General features: G+C 45.1%; 1 protein-coding gene across 8 annotated transcripts in view; it reads left to right on the forward strand.

Moving 5' to 3' along the window:
* The window catches only part of NEDD4L (NEDD4 like E3 ubiquitin protein ligase), a 248,052-nt gene that overhangs the window by 165,857 nt on the left and 63,488 nt on the right, over window positions 1-18,707 (forward strand). Inside the window, exon 1 of one of the 8 annotated variants that reach the window (XM_069963182.1) lies at window positions 5,985-6,005. The exons of 6 other annotated variants lie outside the window; for them this stretch is intronic. The gene's annotated coding sequence lies outside the window, so the exon portion shown is untranslated. Of the gene's footprint in view, window positions 1-5,984; window positions 6,006-14,367; window positions 14,406-18,707 lie in introns of those variants that run through there. One more of the 8 variants, XM_069963184.1, reaches the window with a different exon arrangement.

Here is an 18,707-nt window from a genome sequence, read left to right on the forward strand (position 1 = left end):
GCTTGTACATTTATTATTTGAATGATCCAGCCCCCCCCCCTCCCCCTCCCAATAGTCTGCTGGTGCCCTCCTGCTGGTACTCCTGTAGTTGTAATCTATGGGGTAACCCCAATAGAAAGTGACCAGTTTTCCCAGGAACACTGACAGGGGTGTAACTCAAAAAAGGCTGGTAAATTACAGGTGACTGTAGACATTCTTTCTTTTTTCCCCCCTCCATTCAATATGACGACCACTTCATATGTAACAAAGACCTTTCCCACCCCCACCCCCCCACCCCTCTTATGGCTCATGGTTCCCTTCTCTCTCCTCACAGACTGTTGTCATGGGCCCCCTTCCTCTCCCACAGACTTCTCTCACAGACTGTTGGTCATCGCCTCCTCTCTCTCACAGACTGCTGGTCGTGGAACCCTCCTCACTCTAACAGGCTTTGGCTCATGACCCTCCCCCCTTTTTAATAGACTATTGGTCATAGCCATCTTTCTGTCATAGACTGTTTGTCATGGGCCCCCTTCCTCTCCCACAGACTTCTCTCTCTCTCTCTCTCTCTCTCTCTCTCTCTCTCAAAGACTGATGCTCATGGCCTCCTCTCTCTTACAGACTGTTGCTTATGGCCTCCTCTCTTTTACAGACTGTTGCTCATGGCCTCCTCTCTCTCACAGACTGTTGCTCATGGCCTCCTCTCTCTCACAGACTGCCGCTCATGACACTCTCCTCTCTCTCACAGACTCTTGCTCATGGCACTCTCCTCTCTCTCGCAGACTCTTGCTCATGGCACTCTCCTCTCTCTCACAGACTCTTGCTCATGGCACTCTCCTCTCTCTCACAGACTCTTGCTCATGGCACCCTCCTTTCTTAGAGACTGTCAGTCATAGCCCCCTTCTCTCTCACACGGACTGTTAGTCATAGCTTCCTCTCTTATGGGCTGTTGATCATGCCCCCCCCCCCCAATCTAAGATGCTGCTCAGCCCCCTTGCTCTCAAGACTGCTCTCTTCATGACCATCTTCCTCAGCTACTCCCTCCCTATGGTACTCTCATTCGTTGTGCTGTAGCTAGACCTGAAAGGACCCTTGATGACATCATCAAAGGTTCTTGAACTTTTAGTTGCAATTTGGCCATATTTAGTTTTGCTGGGCTTGATGCTATGCTTCTACGGCATGATCCGGAGTGGATCTTGTATGCCTGGCTGTGGCTGCAATGGCAGTAGTCTCGTTCCTGGACACTGAAACATTACACACTTTTTACAGAACTTTCCTAGAGCAACTAAGAAATGTTATTCTATACGGACTTAGGAGAACCAAAGAAGATGAAAAAAGGAGAGCAATTGCATCCATTTTTTTTCCTTTAGCTCTCAGCCTGGATCCATTTTAAGCAGTCGAGACTGGAATATCTTTTGCCTGTAGTTCCCACTGGGTTCACTTTGTCATCTAGACTCTGTAAACTGTTGACAGTGGCTACTGACCTCCAGTATGACATAGAGAGAAATCCAAGTGTCGGAAGAAGTGGAGAACAGCATGTACAGTGACACGCTATTAATCTGGCTCCTGATAGTCTGGCATCTGCCTAATGATTCTCTGTCCTGGATTATTGGAAATCATCTGTCTCCCTAAGAAAAATGTTTCCTGAGATTGCAATGTAGTATCTGACTTTTCTGGTGACAATCCATACAGCTGCCATTGCATAACTGCAGCTTTCTGTAAGGATACTGGCTTCAGTTTACAGACTCCTGATAGACCAGGCAATTGAGTGGTGGATATTGATGACAGATCTGAAGTCTGCAATGGCTGGGTGACACTGACATTAGGATATTGAACACCGAACCTAAGGGACTATGGGCCCTATTCCACCGGACGCTTATCGTTCAGATTAACATTAAATAGTTCGAATCTAAACGATAATCGTTCGGTTGAAATGCCGTTAACGATTAACGACCGAACGAGAAATCGTTGATCGCTTTATAAGACCTGGACCTATTTTTATCGTTGCTCGTTCGCAAATTGTTCGCATTGAATAAGACATCGTTTGGTCGTTCGCAATAGATACGAACGCAATAGTGAATAAATAGCGAAGAAAAAACGATCGCAATTACGATCATAAGTAACGATTATCGTTCCATGGAAATTAGGTCTTTCGCAATAGCGGTCTTTTGAGATCGTTAATCGTTAACGATTATGCAAACAATAAACGTCCGGTGGAATAGGGTCCTATGATTTGCTTCACTAGACTGTTAAGAGTGTTTGGGCCATATATACATAAAATCTGGCTATAGACAGTCCTTTTGTAGTAATACTGCTCCTATATACAAGAATATAACTACTATAATACTGCACCCTATATACAAGAATATAACTACTATAATACTGCTCCTATATACAAGAATATAACTACTATAATACTGGCCCTATATACAAGAATATAACTACTATAATACTGCCTCCTATATACAAGAAAATAACTACTATAATACTGCTCCTGTATACAAGAATATAACTACTATAATACTGCTCCTGTATACAAGAATATAACTACTATAATACTGCCTCCTATATACAAGACTATAACTACTAAAATACTGCTCCTATATACAAGAATATAACTACTATATTGCTGCTCCTATATACAAGAATATAACTACTATAATACTGCCTCCTATATACAAGAATATAACTACTATAATACTGCCTCCTATATACAAGAATATAACTACTATAATACTGCCCCTATATACAAGAATATAACTACTATAATACTGCTCCTATATACAGGAATATAACTACTATAATACTGCTCCTATATACAGGAATATAACAACTATAATACTGCCCCTATATACAGGAATATAACTACTATAATACTGCTCCTATATACAAGAATATAACTACTATAATACTGCTCCTATATACAAGAATATAACTACTATAATACTGCTCCTATATACAGGAATATAACTACTATAATACTGCTCCTATATACAAGAATATAACTACTATAATACTGCTCCTATATACAAGAATATAACTACTATAATACTGCCCCTATATACAAGAATATAACTACTATAATACTGCTCCTATATACAGGAATATAACTACTATAATACTGCTCCTATATACAAGAATATAACTACTATAATACTGCTCCTATAGACTAGAATATAAGGATTCTGAGGCCAGCATCTCCCTCCTCTGATGACCTGGTGAGAAATAGCTGAGATCTAGGTGAAACTCATCTCTATCTTCCGCCTTGATGTGAGATATGAGTGATGGTGGGCTGTCACATGCTTCGCCAAGGAATTACCATGGCAATCCTCCACTAGGCCCTCAGTCCTATTAATGTTCATCTCTCTATAATTGGGGGGGGGGGGGGGGGGATTATTCTTCTCGCAGAGTTCACTGGAGGGTCAGATAAACATTTAGTTGCTTTATAAATTGGCCCTGCTCATTTGGCTAATTGTGGACGTGGTCGTGTTACATGGTATTTTAAAACCTGTTGGGGTTTATCAGTGATTCAGCTCACTGTACACCATGGCCGGGGCCCAAGAAGTGGCAGATTTCAACAACTATTAAATTATATTAAAGGAGCAGTCAGAATTTGTATCAACTTGAAACTTAATTGTAGCGGTATTTCTATATTTAGCCAATGTTGTAATTCTTCATTTATGAATCAGCAGCTTTGTGTACAAAATGTACAGTATGTACGGTTTTCTGTGATAACACTATCAGCAAATTTTACTGTTCCTTATGTACGGGAATATACAGTAACTACTATAATACTGCTCCTATATACAAGAATATAACTACTATAATACTGCTCCTATATACAAGAATATAACTACTATAATACTGCCTCCTATATACAAGAATATAACTACTATAATACTGCTCCTATATACAGGAATATAACTACTATAATACTGCTCCTATATACAAGAATATAACTACTATAATACTGCTCCTATATACAAGAATATAACTACTATAATACTGCTCCTATATACAGGAATATAACTACTATAATACTGCTCCTATATACAAGAATATAACTACTATAATACTGCTCCTATATACAAGAATATAACTACTATAATACTGCCCCTATATACAAGTATATAACTACTATAATACTGCTCCTATATACAAAAATATAACTACTATAATACTGCTCCTATATGAAAGAATGTTAGAATTGTATAATATGCCAAATCATTATATGTTTGCTATGGAAACACTGTCTAACAACTAGAGCGACCACTCCATCTCGGATTACACAGGTCTTCCCTGTAAACCAGATGGGCACTGATGAGGGCAGAGAGGGGGCACAGAGGCCTACTGCCTTTCAGCATGGCATCTACGATTTGGTACTGCTGTAGTAATTAGACTTTCTATTATTAGTTTTGGGTGAATAAGAGTAGGCTATAGCAGTCTTATAGACCCTAGTAGATGTTTCTGTATAAAAAGGCTTCCATGTTAGTAGGGCAGAGCTGGGTTTGTCACTTGCAGGTCCGAACAGCAGCTTTGATGCTACTTGGATTTATGAAGACTTGATGTTCATAGTCAGAAGTTTCCACATCAATTTACATAGCTAGTGGAACATAGCGGTGTGAGAAATGACAGACGCCGGCATAGTAGACTCCGCTGACCTTTCAGCAATGCAGCAGCAGCTCTGCTGACGGCCCCAAACCAAAACAATGAGGCAGCGCAGAAGGAATGCTTCTTTATCAGGTTTCAATATAAGAGCAATGGAGGTGTCTGATTAAAGGGACACACTGCGGATAGTACCGATTACGGGCGGCTGACCTGTACCAGGGTGAAATACTATATTGTGATCTTTATTACTGTATAGCATGCTGCCCTTTTTTTTTTTTTGGGGGGGGGGGGGGGTTAGGGGACACAGGCTCCCTTTAAAGGGGTACTCTGGTAAAAAAAAAAAATCCTGGTGTCAGAAAGTTATACAGCTTTGTAATTTTACTTCTATTTAAAAATCTCCAGTCTTCCAGTACTTATCAGCTGTTGTATGTCCTGCAGGAAGTTGTGTATTCTTTCCAGTCTGACACAGTGCTCTCTGCCGCCACCTCTGTCCATGTCAGGAACTGTCCAGAGCAGGAGAGGTTTTCTATGGGAATTTGCTACTGATCTGGACAGTTCCTGACATGGCCAGAGGTGGCAGCAGAGAGCACTGTGTCAGAATATACCACTTCCTTCAGGACATACAGCAGCTTATAAGTACTGGAAGACTTTACTTTTTTTTCTATAAAAGTAAATTACAAATCTGTATAACTTTCTGCTACTAGTTAATAACCTATAGGGAGTAGGACAAGTATATATGTATATGGGGTGGGGTGGATATACGATAAATGACATATATCCCAATGGGAAGACTCAGACTACTCCTCTCCCCGGGTACATCGGCTATAGCTACAAATTATGACTGGCACATTGATACGTGTTGAATTAACACCAACCTATTAATGTAATTACGGAGCTCGCAGCGGCTCGTGCTTCTATTTAAAAAAAATAAATAAATAAAAAAGGCATGCCTAATGAATGGGAGCTGTAAGTGAAATGGCACAATGACTGATATGTAGGTGGTTCCTATTTTTTGTGTAAGATCTGGTTGTCATGGCAGTGCACAGCAATGCGTTTTCCCGACAAGCTGCAACTATTTTGGGATACTTGTTCCCTCGCCGTCGTAACTTTAACATTGCGCGTGCTTAGTCCGCCAAGGCCCTGGGTGTCTGCACAGAGAGTGAGAGACGAGCACGGAACAGGCGTTCACAGAGCGTACACGTTGTCCTGGCGGCCGCACACATCCATTATCTCCTTTGTTATCTGGATTGGGGAGGGATTCACAATGCAGCCCACTCCCGTGTCTGTGCGGACGGGGTAGGCGAGGGTTAAAGCGCAGGATCCCCTTGCACGTTGCAGACAAGGTAAATGAAATCATGTACAGGGCGAGACCTGATTCATTCAGCGTTCATCTCGTGGATTGTCAAGGTCGCGGCGCTCAGGTGAGTCTGGTGTTAATATTTAATGTCGCTCTTTGCATGTTCCCTCCCCGTGTCGGACACATTCAGCTCCATGGCTCCCACTATTTCTCAGCTTTTACATCGCTCTTATAGGTTATTACAAGATTTATGCATCAAACCAGTGTCGTAGAAAAAATAAGACTAGTATCCATATATATATATATATATATATATATATATATATATATATATATATATAATATATATAATATATATGAATATGAGAAAGAGAGATGGACGGGATTGCCAGCTAAGCATCAGTGTCATAGTTATAGTATAGTCAGTATATAAGTGTGGTGTGTAACATTCAATTATGTTATATTAGGGATATATATAATTTATTATAATTGTTGCATGCTTTAGTACTTTATATCACATTATACTGTATAAGATAAAGAGGGACAATTTGGTGGGTGATGGATGTCTTGATGTGCCTGTAATATCAGTGAAGGGGCCCATTACCAGTGTTCAGGCAGAAGATCCTATAATGTCCTATAATGTTTGTCAGCCAGGGTTGTAGCAGTCGCTGTGAGCCCTCTCCAGATACCACATAGCAGCCTTTCAGTATAAGGTGCCCCATAGTGTGTGTGAGCCTTAGGTGCCCCATAGTGCCGCACATAGTGTGTCAGTCTCGGCTGCCCCATAGTTTGTGTGTGTATCTGCCTCGGGTGCCCCATAGTGTGTGTCATTTACAGGTGCCCCTTGCTGACGTGTGTCAGCAATGTGTCTCAGTAGTGTGCGTGTGTCCCCATGACGCGTGTCGGCCTCTGGTGCCCCCCATGACGCGTGTCGGCCTCTGGTGCCCCCATGACGCGTGTCGGCCTCTGGTGCCCCCATGACGCGTGTCTGCCTCGGGTGCCCCCATGACGCGTGTCTGCCTCGGGTGCCCCCATGACGCGTGTCTGCCTCTGGTGCCCCCATGACGCGTGTCTGCCTCTGGTGCCCCCATGACGCGTGTCGGCCTCTGGTGCCCCCATGACGCGTGTCGGCCTCTGGTGCCCCCATGACGCGTGTCGGCCTCTGGTGCCCCCATGACGCGTGTCGGCCTCTGGTGCCCCCATTGACGCGTGTCGGTCTCGGGTGCCCCATTGACGCGTGTGTCTGCAAAATTGCCGCTTTCCCATAACGTGCTTTGGCCACAGATGTCTTTGGACAGTGATTTAGGAAACACCAAAGGAGGAGATTTCTTATTTCTTATAGTCGATATTGGGTATTGTAGTCAAGACAAACCCCAGGCTAGTCTGGCACGGCTGTTATAGATCCTGGCATCTAAGTGTTTATAGCGCCTGGAATCTACAGTGCATGATGACATTCACTTCAGATCTAACAATAAGCAATGTAAACATCTGGTTTTATGTGTCCTCCGCTGCCAAGAAGAGGAGTTGCACTTGCTTTTGTTGTACTTCGTCCTCTACTATTACACATCACAGAACAAAGAAAGTAAAAATAATGATCCTGCCATGTTAACTGCTGCGGGAACAGACACGCCGCGTTCTTTCTCTGCCTAGGCCGCGATAGGGATCAGTTACATTGTGTTGATGCCAATGGTGGGGATCGGTTCTGACTGCGTTCGCCTTGTTTGCACTCGTGTATGTGAAGCTGTTGTGTTGCTCTGGATATGATTTTTACAATGTAAATGGCCTGCGGATTATGGCCAAGGATTACTGAGGGATAAAGAATTGTGCAGACTCAGGCCATAGAGACCGCACCGATCCCTCTGCCTAAAGAGACGCTAATAGTCCTTGGTTTGTGGAGAAGCTGGATGACAACCAATATGGCTGCCACTTAGATGAGAGAATTTCCTCAAATCATTTCATGTCAGATTATTAGAATTGTTATATTAGATCTGGAACAAATCAAAAAGCCCTAGATGACCCCGAAAAATCATGTATGATGCTCAGAGGTCTTTTAGGTTTCTATATTGTTACCCTTTACGCAATACCATTCTAGGTAATCCCTACTCCCCCCCCCCCCCCAAAAAAAAAGTGAGTAATTCCCACCCTGTAGGTAACCACCCTTGTTGTATAACCCCACCCCCTATGTAGACATCCCCTTGCAGGTAATCTGTCCTAGTAATGGCACCCTGCCTCCAGGCCAGCTTGACCCTGGTGATGTGCATAGGAATAGAACATCACTAGGTGACAGAAAAGACCAGCCCATCTGGCATTTGCCAGAAATGCCAGATGACCGGTCCAGCCCTGACAGTATGGAACATGATGGACAAGGCAGGGGATGTGCAGCTATGTAGAAGTAGTGGCCACTATTTCAAGAGATTCATCCTAAGTTTTGGATTTGCCCCGAATAACTGAATTTTAGGGAAACAGATTTGAATAGTGCCAAATCCATTCATTCATCTCTTCTGCCATTACTTTGAAGGACTGTCTGTTCTCCTTATTCTACAGCTTTTCTTTCCCTGTTTAAAATTAGGGAGATTTCTTGCTGAAAACTCCAGGAGAGCTGAGTTACGCACAAAAATTTCTTCACGTATTCCGTAGTGTGAACATACCCTTAGACATCACCATAATAAATAAGGGAGTGGGACCCTATTACAGATCTTGCCTTTAGGGCCTTGGAGCTTCAAGTTCACTGAAGGGACATTGAACATTTGCTGCCAAATTTTGTTCAGCACAGGTCCCGGCAGCGACTCTGACATCACCTGACATAAGTGACTGTCCATAGTGGACACACCGCCTATTTATATGCCGTCTAAACATGGTCCTATAGCTACATTACAATATTTATATTGCAGTTTTTTATTATTATTTTTTCTATCCTCCTTTAACCATGTTGGGCCAGTCAACTATTTCATTAAAATTCATGCGTAATTAAAGTGTTTTGCACAATCCAGACGATATCAGCAGATGGCACGGCACCCACGCATTCCTCTAAATCTCATTCTTTCGCAGGGGGCCGTGAATTTTTCCTTGAAACAACGTATTTCTTTCGTGACGAGGGGGCACAAGCGATGAATCTTCTTTACTGTCTCCCACAAGAGTGTTGTGTCATACCGACCAGGACATAGAATTATCCAGCTCCTTTTTTTTTTTTTTTTCCTCCATCATATCTGATATGTCACAATTCCCCCAAAAGTGTGTAGGCTTGATTCCCGGGGATGTAATGACATTGGATTACAGTCATAGGATGATATTAGGTTTAGGGCTGGGCGTCATCTGTTGTATGCTGGTGGGGGGGGGGGCGGACATTGTGAGATTGAGAGCAATGTATTCAACTTAAAGGTTGGTCCGCTTCTGAAAACCCGTTGCTCGGACACCCTTCTACGGACTTTTGTGTAATGATTAGGATTCTGAATGAGCATACAACCCATTCATATGTATGAACACTGTGTAATGCCTAGTTTCCCTTTTGATGGCATTCAACACTTACTGCCTGATTTTTTACAGATTGGGGCTGGGTTCACACTACGTATATTTCAGTCAGTATTGTGGTCCTCATATTGCAACCAAAACCAGGAGTGGATTAAAAACACAGAAAGGATCTGTTCACACAATGTTGAAATTGAGTATAACAGTAAATAACAGCCATTATTTCAATATAACAGCCGTTGTTTTAAAATAACAGCAAATATTTGCCATTAAATGGCGGCCATCCGCACAATTTCAACATTGTGTGAACATAGCCTTTCTGTGTTTTTAATCCACTCCTGGTTTTGGTTGCAATACTGACTGAAATATACTGACTGAAATATACGTAGTGTGAACCCAGCCTAAAACTGATCACTGGGAAGGGACACTTTGTGATCAGCCTAAAATCTATTAATCCTTCTGTAACACACCCTAATGGAGCTTCCAGTGTAAGGAAGGAGGGTTCGATTTGTTTTGTTTTATCTTCTCACTCAGCACAGTGCCTCCACCTGAGTTTTGACAAGAGCTTGTGCGGTATGCAGAAGGTTTTCACTCTTCTGCCAGGGGCTGACTCAGGAAACCCCCACATAGCTCTGTACACACTTGATACACTGAGTAATATAATCACAGAGAGTAATGTGGAACTATAGGTGACAATGGGGTACGAGGAAACATGTAATAATAAACTCTATATGGCATAAACATAAATGCTGCAACACAGAACACTCTTCCTGAAAGTGGAACACCTCAACAGCGAGGTGTGTGTGTGTGTGTGGGGGGGGGGGGGGACAGTAGATGGAAAGTCATGTCTGGACTCAGTCCTTACTGTCATAGCTGTCAGGTCCCTCTCTTTTACCTTCTCTTTTAGCACTGGCCCACAAAGGTGGTGGTCTCCTCTCCTCAGATAATGCTGCCCACCTCACATTCTCTCTAGCTAGTTTTTTTTTGTCCTCTTCCTCCCAGTGCAGCATTACTTCATGTTTGCCTCAGCTCACTGTGCCAAGGAGAGATGGGAGATCTAGTTTGGGTGCCTCTCTCAAAAATTGTGCCAGCTGTTCTCCATAAATCCTCTCATGGGGTTACTCTTCTAAGAAGTAGTCTGGTGAGGGCTCCATATTATAGGAAGTCTAGTCTGGGGTCCATAATACAGGAAGTGTAGTCTGGGGTCTATGTTACAGAAAGTCTGGTCTGGGGTCCGTATTACTAGAGGTCTGGTCTGGGGCCTGTATGAAGGCGATTCTGGTCTGGGGCCTGTATGAAGGCGATTCTGGTCTGGGGCCTGTATGAAGGCGATAATGGTCTGGGGCCTGTATGAAGGTGATTCTGGTTTGGGGCCTGTATGAAGGCGATTCTGGTTTGGGGCCTGTATGAAGGCAATTCTGGTCTAGGGCCTATATGAAGGTGATTCTGGTTTGGGGCCTGTATGAAGGCGATTCTGGTCTGGGGCCTGTATGAAGGCGATTCTGGTCTGGGGCCTGTATGAAGGTGATTCTGGTTTGGGGCCTGTATGAAGGCGATTCTGGTCTGGGGCCTATATGAAGGTGATTCTGGTTTGGGGCCTGTATGAAGGCGATTCTGGTCTGGGGCCTGTATGAAGGTGATTCTGGTTTGGGGCCTGTATGAAGGTGATTCTGGTTTGGGGCCTGTATGAAGGTGATTCTGGTCTGGGGCCTGTATAAAGGGGAGTCTGTTCTATATTTGAAGGATTCTAGATGAAGGCTGATACTCTTCTGTAGATGTAATGTATGGATTTTGAGCAATGCCATGTGTAAAAGGTGTGGGTGCCGGTTACCTTGGAGGTTTGGTCCTATACGGTAATATTCATATTTAGTGTTTTGGCCTTTGTCAAGCACAAGTGATGCGCACAATTTTCCCCTAAGTTCCTTCTCAGAAGTTGTCAAGTATGATGTCGGCTCGCAGTAAGCTGTATGATGGTTACTCCCACCTCCATCCTACAGTCTAGACAGTGGTACTGTGATGTTGGCACACCTCTGATACTTCCATGGTCATTTTGCCAGCTCAGTATTGGCACAGGCCTGTAATCAGAGAACTGAGCGACTTTCCTTCCGTAATCCTCATGTGGAAATACGTAATATGCGATAACCTCCTCTGCGTCCCCCTCACAAACACACAAGTGGAGAGCATGTTGCTAGGTGACGCGAGGACCTCCTCTTCAAAGTGCCGCCACCGAAAGAAAGGCCTTTACAAAACAAACAGGGGCGATCTGCCCGCTCCTCCGCTGTTTGGAGTTCCTTTGTGTGGTTTTCAATAGAGAAGTGTTATTACTGCTAATGTAAAGAAGGCGCTTCACTTTCATCTGCTAGTCCGCGCACAGATTTTTTTTCTTCTTCCTTTTAACACAGATACAGTAGTGTATCTGTCATTATAATGGATGTGATGGGCAGTGGTCACTAACCAAAGAACATGTGTCTCCATGTAATCATAAAACCTGCTCAGCTACTGCACAACCTCATAATATACACCTCAGCTGCTGCAGAACCTCATAATACACCTCAGCTGCTGTAGAACCTCATAATACACCTCAGCTGCTGCAGAAACTCATAATACACCTCCACTGCTGCAGATCCTCATAATACACCTCAGCTGCTGCAGAACCTCATACTACACCTCAGCTACTGCACAACCTCATAATATACACCTCAGCTGCTGCAGAACCTCATACTACACCTCAGCTACTGCACAACCTCATAATACACACCTCAGCTACTGCACAACCTCATAATATACACCTCAGCTGCTGCAGAACCTCATAATACACCTCAGCTGCTGCAGAAACTCATAATACACCTCCACTGCTGCAGATCCTCATAATACACCTCAGCTGCTGCAGAACCTCATACTACACCTCAGCTACTGCACAACCTCATAATATACACCTCAGCTGCTGCAGAACCTCATAATACACCTCAGCTGCTGCAGAACCTCATAATACACCTCAGCTGCTGCAGAACCTCATAATACACCTCAGCTGCTGCAGAAACTCATAATACACCTCCACTGCTGCAGATCCTCATAATACACCTCAGCTGCTGCAGAACCTCATAATATACACCTCAGCTGCTGCAGAACCTCATAATACACCACAGCTGCTGCAGAACCTCATATACCTCAGCTGCTGCAGAACCTCATAATACACCTCAGCTGCTGCAGAACCTCATAATACACCTCAGCTGCTGCAGAACCTCATAATACACCTCAGCTGCTGCAGAACCCCATAATACACCTCAGCTGTTGCAGAACATAATACCATACCTCCCAACTTTTGCAAAGAGCAAAGAGGGACATGTGCGCCGCGGTCCCAATAGCCACGCCCCCATAGCGACCCTCCATAGCCACACCCCCATAGCAACCCTCCATAGCCACGCCCCTATATCAACCCTCCATAGCCACTCCCCTACAGTCACCACATGCTGCTGACTGAATAGTGCCCTATACAGTATCCAATCCCGCCAAAAATGCCCTATATGGTATCCAATCCCCCATTATAGTGCCCCACATAGTATCCAATCCCCCACATAGTGCCCCACATAGTATCCAATCCCCCACATAGTGCCCCACATAGTATCCAATCCCCCACATAGTGCCCCACATAGTATCCAATGCCCCCATATAGTGACCAACATAGTATCCAATCCTCACATAGTGCCCCACATAGAATCCAATCCCCCACATAGTGCCCCACATAGTATCCAATCCCCCACATAGTGCCCCACATAGTATCCAATCCCCCACATAGTGCCCCACATAGTATCCAATCCCCCACATAGTGCCCCACATAGAATCCAATCCCCCATATAGTGCCCCACATAGTATCCAATCCCCCATATAGTGCCCCACATAGTATCCAATCCCCCATATAGTGCCCCACATAGTATCCAATGCCCCATATATGCCCCACATAGTATCCAATGCCCCCATATAGAGCCCCACATAGTAGCCAATGCCCCCATATAGTGCCCCATATAGTAGCCAATCCCCCATATAGTGCCCCACATAGTATCCAATGCCCCATATAGTGCCCCACATAGTATCCAATGCCCCCATATAGAGCCCCACATAGTAGCAATGCCCCATATAGTGCCCCACATAGTATCCAATGCCCCATATAGTGCCCCACATAGTAGCCATGCCCCCATATATGCCCCACATAGTAGCCAATCCCCCATATAGTGCCCACATAGTAGCCAATGCCCCCATATATGCCCCACATAGTAGCCAATCCCCCATATAGTGCCCCACATAGTAGCCAATCCCCCATATATGCCCCACATAGTAGCCAATACCCCATATAGCGCCCCACATAGTAGCCAATGCCCCCATATATGCCCCACATAGTAGCCAATCCCCCATATAGTGCCCACATAGTAGCCAATGCCCCCATATATGCCCCACATAGTAGCCAATCCCCCATATAGTGCCCCACATAGTAGCCAATCCCCCATATATGCCCCACATAGTAGCCAATACCCCATATAGCGCCCCACATAGTAGCCAATGCCGCCATATATGCCCCACATAGTAGCCAATCCCCCATATAGTGCCCCACATAGTAGCCAATCCCCCATATATGCCCCACATAGTAGCCAATCCCCCATATATGCCCCACATAGTAAACAATGCCGCCATATATGCCCCACATAGTAGCCAATCCCCCAAATATGCCCCACATAGTAGCCAATCCCCCCACATAGTAGCCAATACCCCATATAGCGCCCCACAGAGTAGCCAATCCCCCCATTAGTGTGGCACCAGCGGCAAAAACAATAAACCAGTAACTCACCTGTCCTCCGGTCCCAGCAGCTCATCTCCCGGCAGAGCGCGCACTCCCGTCATCCTCCGGGGCGGGCAGTGGGGTATACAGACACTGACTGTGCCGGAAGTGATTCATGAGCAGGTCACTTCCGGTACAGTTAGTGACTCTGTACCCCCGCTGCCCGCCCCGGAGGATGACGGGAGTGCGCGCTCTGCCGGGAGAGGAGCTGCTGGGACCGGAGGACAGGTGAGTAACTGATTTATTGTTTTTTTCGCTGGGGCCACTTAAAATGCGGGACACGGGGGGCCGTTCCGGGACCGCGGGACAGAACCCCGAAAACGGGACTGTCCCGCGAAATCCGGGACGGTTGGGAGGTATGCATAATACACCTCAGCTGCTGCAGAACATAATACACCTCAGCTGCTGCAGAACATCATAATACACCTCAGCTGCTGCAGAACATCATAATACACACCTCAGCTTCTGCAGAACTTCATAATACACCCCTCAGCTGCTGCAGAACCCCGTAACACACCTCAGCTGCTGCAGAACCTCATAATACACCTCAGCTGCTGCAGAACCTCATTTTGTACAATTTCAAGACTTTTTTTAGTTTCCTGGTGTATTTTTCCAGTTATAAGCAGTATCAGACCTGTTCCTGTCAATCTCTAAATGTAAACAAGAAGTTTCCCGTTCACGGACAGCAAGCAATGATCTTGAAATTGTGTCCATCATGTTTCGCTGAATTGTCCATTGTTTTGCCGTTTACTGCACGGTTTTGTCACATATATCACATGGAGATGTGAACAGAGCCTGAGAAAACTGCAAAATGTTTAATTGTACAATAATTAAATGGATTTTTAAATAAAATAGGGCAGCTTTTTTCCTGAAACGTGTCCATTGCAGCAAAAGCTGCAATACCACACACAACCTGTGTTGGGCACTGTCCTTAGAAAAAAGCAGTCTTGTCTCTTTAACTTGGACAGTCCCTTGATAAGGGTAAGTAGATCGGAATCTCCACCTGCCTGGGCCTCCAGCAATCACCTGTCAATAATTTCTCACTTTTCCTACAGCGCCACCACAGGTGAGATGAAGTTATTACACTGTGCCTATTCACTTCAATGTGTTGTCAGTGTAATGCAGGACAAGACAAGTCCTTCAGAGTGGGAGACACTCTTTGTAATCTCTCTCCACTCTCACCAAGGGATGAAGATCCAGAACTGAGAACCCTCTGATACTTTAGGCTATGCTCACACTACGTAAGAGACCGGCTGTTTCGTGACCAGGACGGGTTATGAAACTGCCGGTCTCTGAAAAGATCATCCCGGACGGTACTGCAATACCGGCCGGATGATCTTTAGTGCCGCAGAGTTCTGATGCAAGTGCATCCGTGCACGCCAGCATCAGAACTCCCCACTGCACACTATGGAGCGTGCAGCTGGAGCCTCTCGCTCCATAGTGTGCACTCACAGGGTTTTCTGCGGCCGCTATTCACTGAATAGCGGCCACAGAAAACTGACATGTCAGTTTTCTACGACGCCTCAAGAGATCCCTGCCTGAGCGTATACTATGGGTATACACTCCGTCCGGGATTCCCTCAGAAGGCAGCACTTTGTAAGTTCCGTAAGTGCTGTTGTAACACCGTCCGTGATTCCCACAGAACGAACTTTGTGTGAACATAGCCTTATACTTAAATAGGTATATGGAAATGGGTTTCCTATTATAGACATCCTCTTTTGATGAGGTTGTCCAGTCGTACCCTCTCGCCTCATCTGACATCAGGAATGGAGAGACGCAACTGCACACTAGGTGGTCGGACTGCAATCCGATTCCGGGACAGTATCATGGACAGGTCACATTGACTAGAATAGGACTCATACGTGATACGTACTACAACCTCAGTGTGCCTTGTGTCTTTCCACCCCTTGTAATTCTGATTTGTTTTTTCCTATCAGTTATTACATATACTTATTAGGAATTGTCTGCTTTTTAAAGCCCTATTAGGTGATGTGAGTTCATATAAGAGGATTACAAAGAGTATCTCTCACTCTGGAAGACCTTTCACGTCCACTTTGTGCCTACTGCCCATTGATTCCAATCACAGCTGTGTAATCCTTCATCTTACCTGTGGTGGTGCTGCAGAAAAACTTAGGGTCCTATTACACGGGCCGATGGGGGGCCCAATAAAACTGTAAACAAGTGCCGATCTTCTAGGTCAGCGCTCGTTTACTGGGCCTATTACACGGCCCGATAATCTTTTAACAAGGGCTGCATGGACATCATTACCAATGTCCTTGCAGCCCTTGCTTAAAGAGGACCTGTCACCCCCCGTGCCAGGGTGACAGGCTCCCGACCCCCGTTAGAGCCCCCTATACTCACCTAATCCCGCCGGGTCCCACTTCTGGATCCGGTCGGGTGACTGAGATCTCAGCCGCTGCAGCCCGGCGCGCGCGCTGAGAGATGAGTCCAACGCCCATAGAGCATGACAGGAGAGTCCGACACTCCGTCATTCTCTATGAGCGGGTGACTCATCTGAGGAGCGCGCGCGCCAGGTGAGTATAGGGGGCTCTAACGGGGGGTCGGGAGCCTGTCACTCCGGCACGGGGGGTGACAGGTTCCCTTTAAACTCTATACCTTACCTATCCATGCTGCAGGGCTCCTCTTGCGATCTGCTTCTCACCTGGTCCCGGGCGCTGCAGCTCCACAGCGGGCCTGCCACAGCGGTCCCGGCCTGTGATTGGCTGAGCGGCTTGTCAGCTCAGACAGGCCGCTCTGAAGCTGGAGCGCACAGGACCCGGTGAGAAGCAGAGCGCAAGAGGAGCCCTGCAGCATGGATAGGTAATGTATACAGTTTGGAAATCGCCAGCCGCTGGCCGCGCACCGCTGTTGCTCGTAGCGATGCATGGTCGACGCCCGACAATTATAGGTCCAAACCTATGTCAATGATCAGCCGCTGATCGTTGTGTTTATTACAGAAAGCGATAACGTCCGCATAGGGCCGATTATTGTTCCGTGTAAGGGTCCGTTCACACGGAGTAAACACGGCGTAATTCCGCGGCGGAGAGGACTCCCGCCATGCTCAGTGTGCTGTTGTAAGTGAATGAGAGGGCGCGCGCTGATCCACGTGCGCCCTCTTATTCACTTACAGCAACACACTGCGGAATTACGCAGTGCTGACTCAGTGTGAACTGGCCCTAATAGGGCCCTTACTGTCAGGATCCTGGCAGATCACAGCTGATTGCTGGTGCTTTCAAGCAGTCTTTGGAGCTGACCTTTATATACACAGGGACCTATTACACCAAAAGATTATTGTGCGAAAAATCGTCAAATCGTTCAAATTTAAAGTAATTATCTTTCCGTGTGTATGCTGGCAATGATCAAACGACTAACGGAAACTTGTGTTGAATGCGATTGAGCATCTATTGAGCTGACCATAAAATCATTGTGAAAGGCATTATCCAGTGAAAATCTTTTTCTTTCAAACCAACTGGTGTCAGAAAGTGATACAGATCTGTAATTGACTTCAATTTGAAATTCTCAAGGCTTCCAGTACTTATCAGCTGCTTTATATCCTGCAGGAAGTGGTGTATGCTTTCCAGGCTGACACAGTGCTCTCTGCTGCCACCTCTGTCCATGTCAGGAACTGTCCAAAGCAGGAGCAAATCCCCATAGAAAACCTCTCCTGCTCTGGACAGTTCCTGACATGGACAGAGGTGGCAACAGAGAGCACTGTGTCAGACTGAAAAGAATAACCACTTCCTGCAGGACATACAGCAGCTGATTAGTATGGGAAGACTTGAGGTTTTTAAATGGAAGTAAATTACGATCTATATAACTTTCTGAAACAAGTTGATTTGAAAGAAAAAGATTTTTACCAGAATACCCCTTTAATCATTCACAAATTGTTCCCTAATCGTTCAGTGTATGGATGTACCAATAATTCATATATTATTGAGTGTTAGGATCGTAATTATTATGTTAGTTTCTACAAACGACTATTGTCCTGTGTATTATGGTGAACGATTTCAGGTCGTTTACAAAAGTGCTTTGTCTAATCGGACCCTTACACACCCTATAAATGACACTATTTATTTACTTTAAAAGATTAACCACTTCCTGTTAAAGGGGTTATCAAGGCTTAGAAAAACATGGCCACTTTCTTCCAGAAACAGCACCTCTCTCCTGTCCTCCGTTTGAGGTGTGGGGTTTTGCAGTACATTTCCATTTAAATGAATGGGGCTTAATTATAATACCGCACACAACCTGAAAAGAGGGGTGGCGCTGTTTTTGCTAATCCTTATTTCTAATCCTGTTTCATTTCCCTGATGTAATGAATTCTTTATGGTAATGTTGGATATTTTCGAGCCCAGGCTGCTTCCTTCTTTCCTCGACATGTAAAAAAAGCCTATAAAGAATTTGTCTTTTTTTTTTTTCCCCTTATGATTCAGTTTACATGTGAAACCCGTCGGCGTCCATCCTGCGCCTTGCCCCGTGCAGTAATAAGGATAATCAATGTGTATAGGTATGCGTTCACCCCACGGAAAGGGC

Source organism: Dendropsophus ebraccatus, chromosome 3 (genome assembly GCF_027789765.1).
Source record: "Dendropsophus ebraccatus isolate aDenEbr1 chromosome 3, aDenEbr1.pat, whole genome shotgun sequence".
Classification (NCBI taxonomy): domain Eukaryota; kingdom Metazoa; phylum Chordata; class Amphibia; order Anura; family Hylidae; genus Dendropsophus; species Dendropsophus ebraccatus.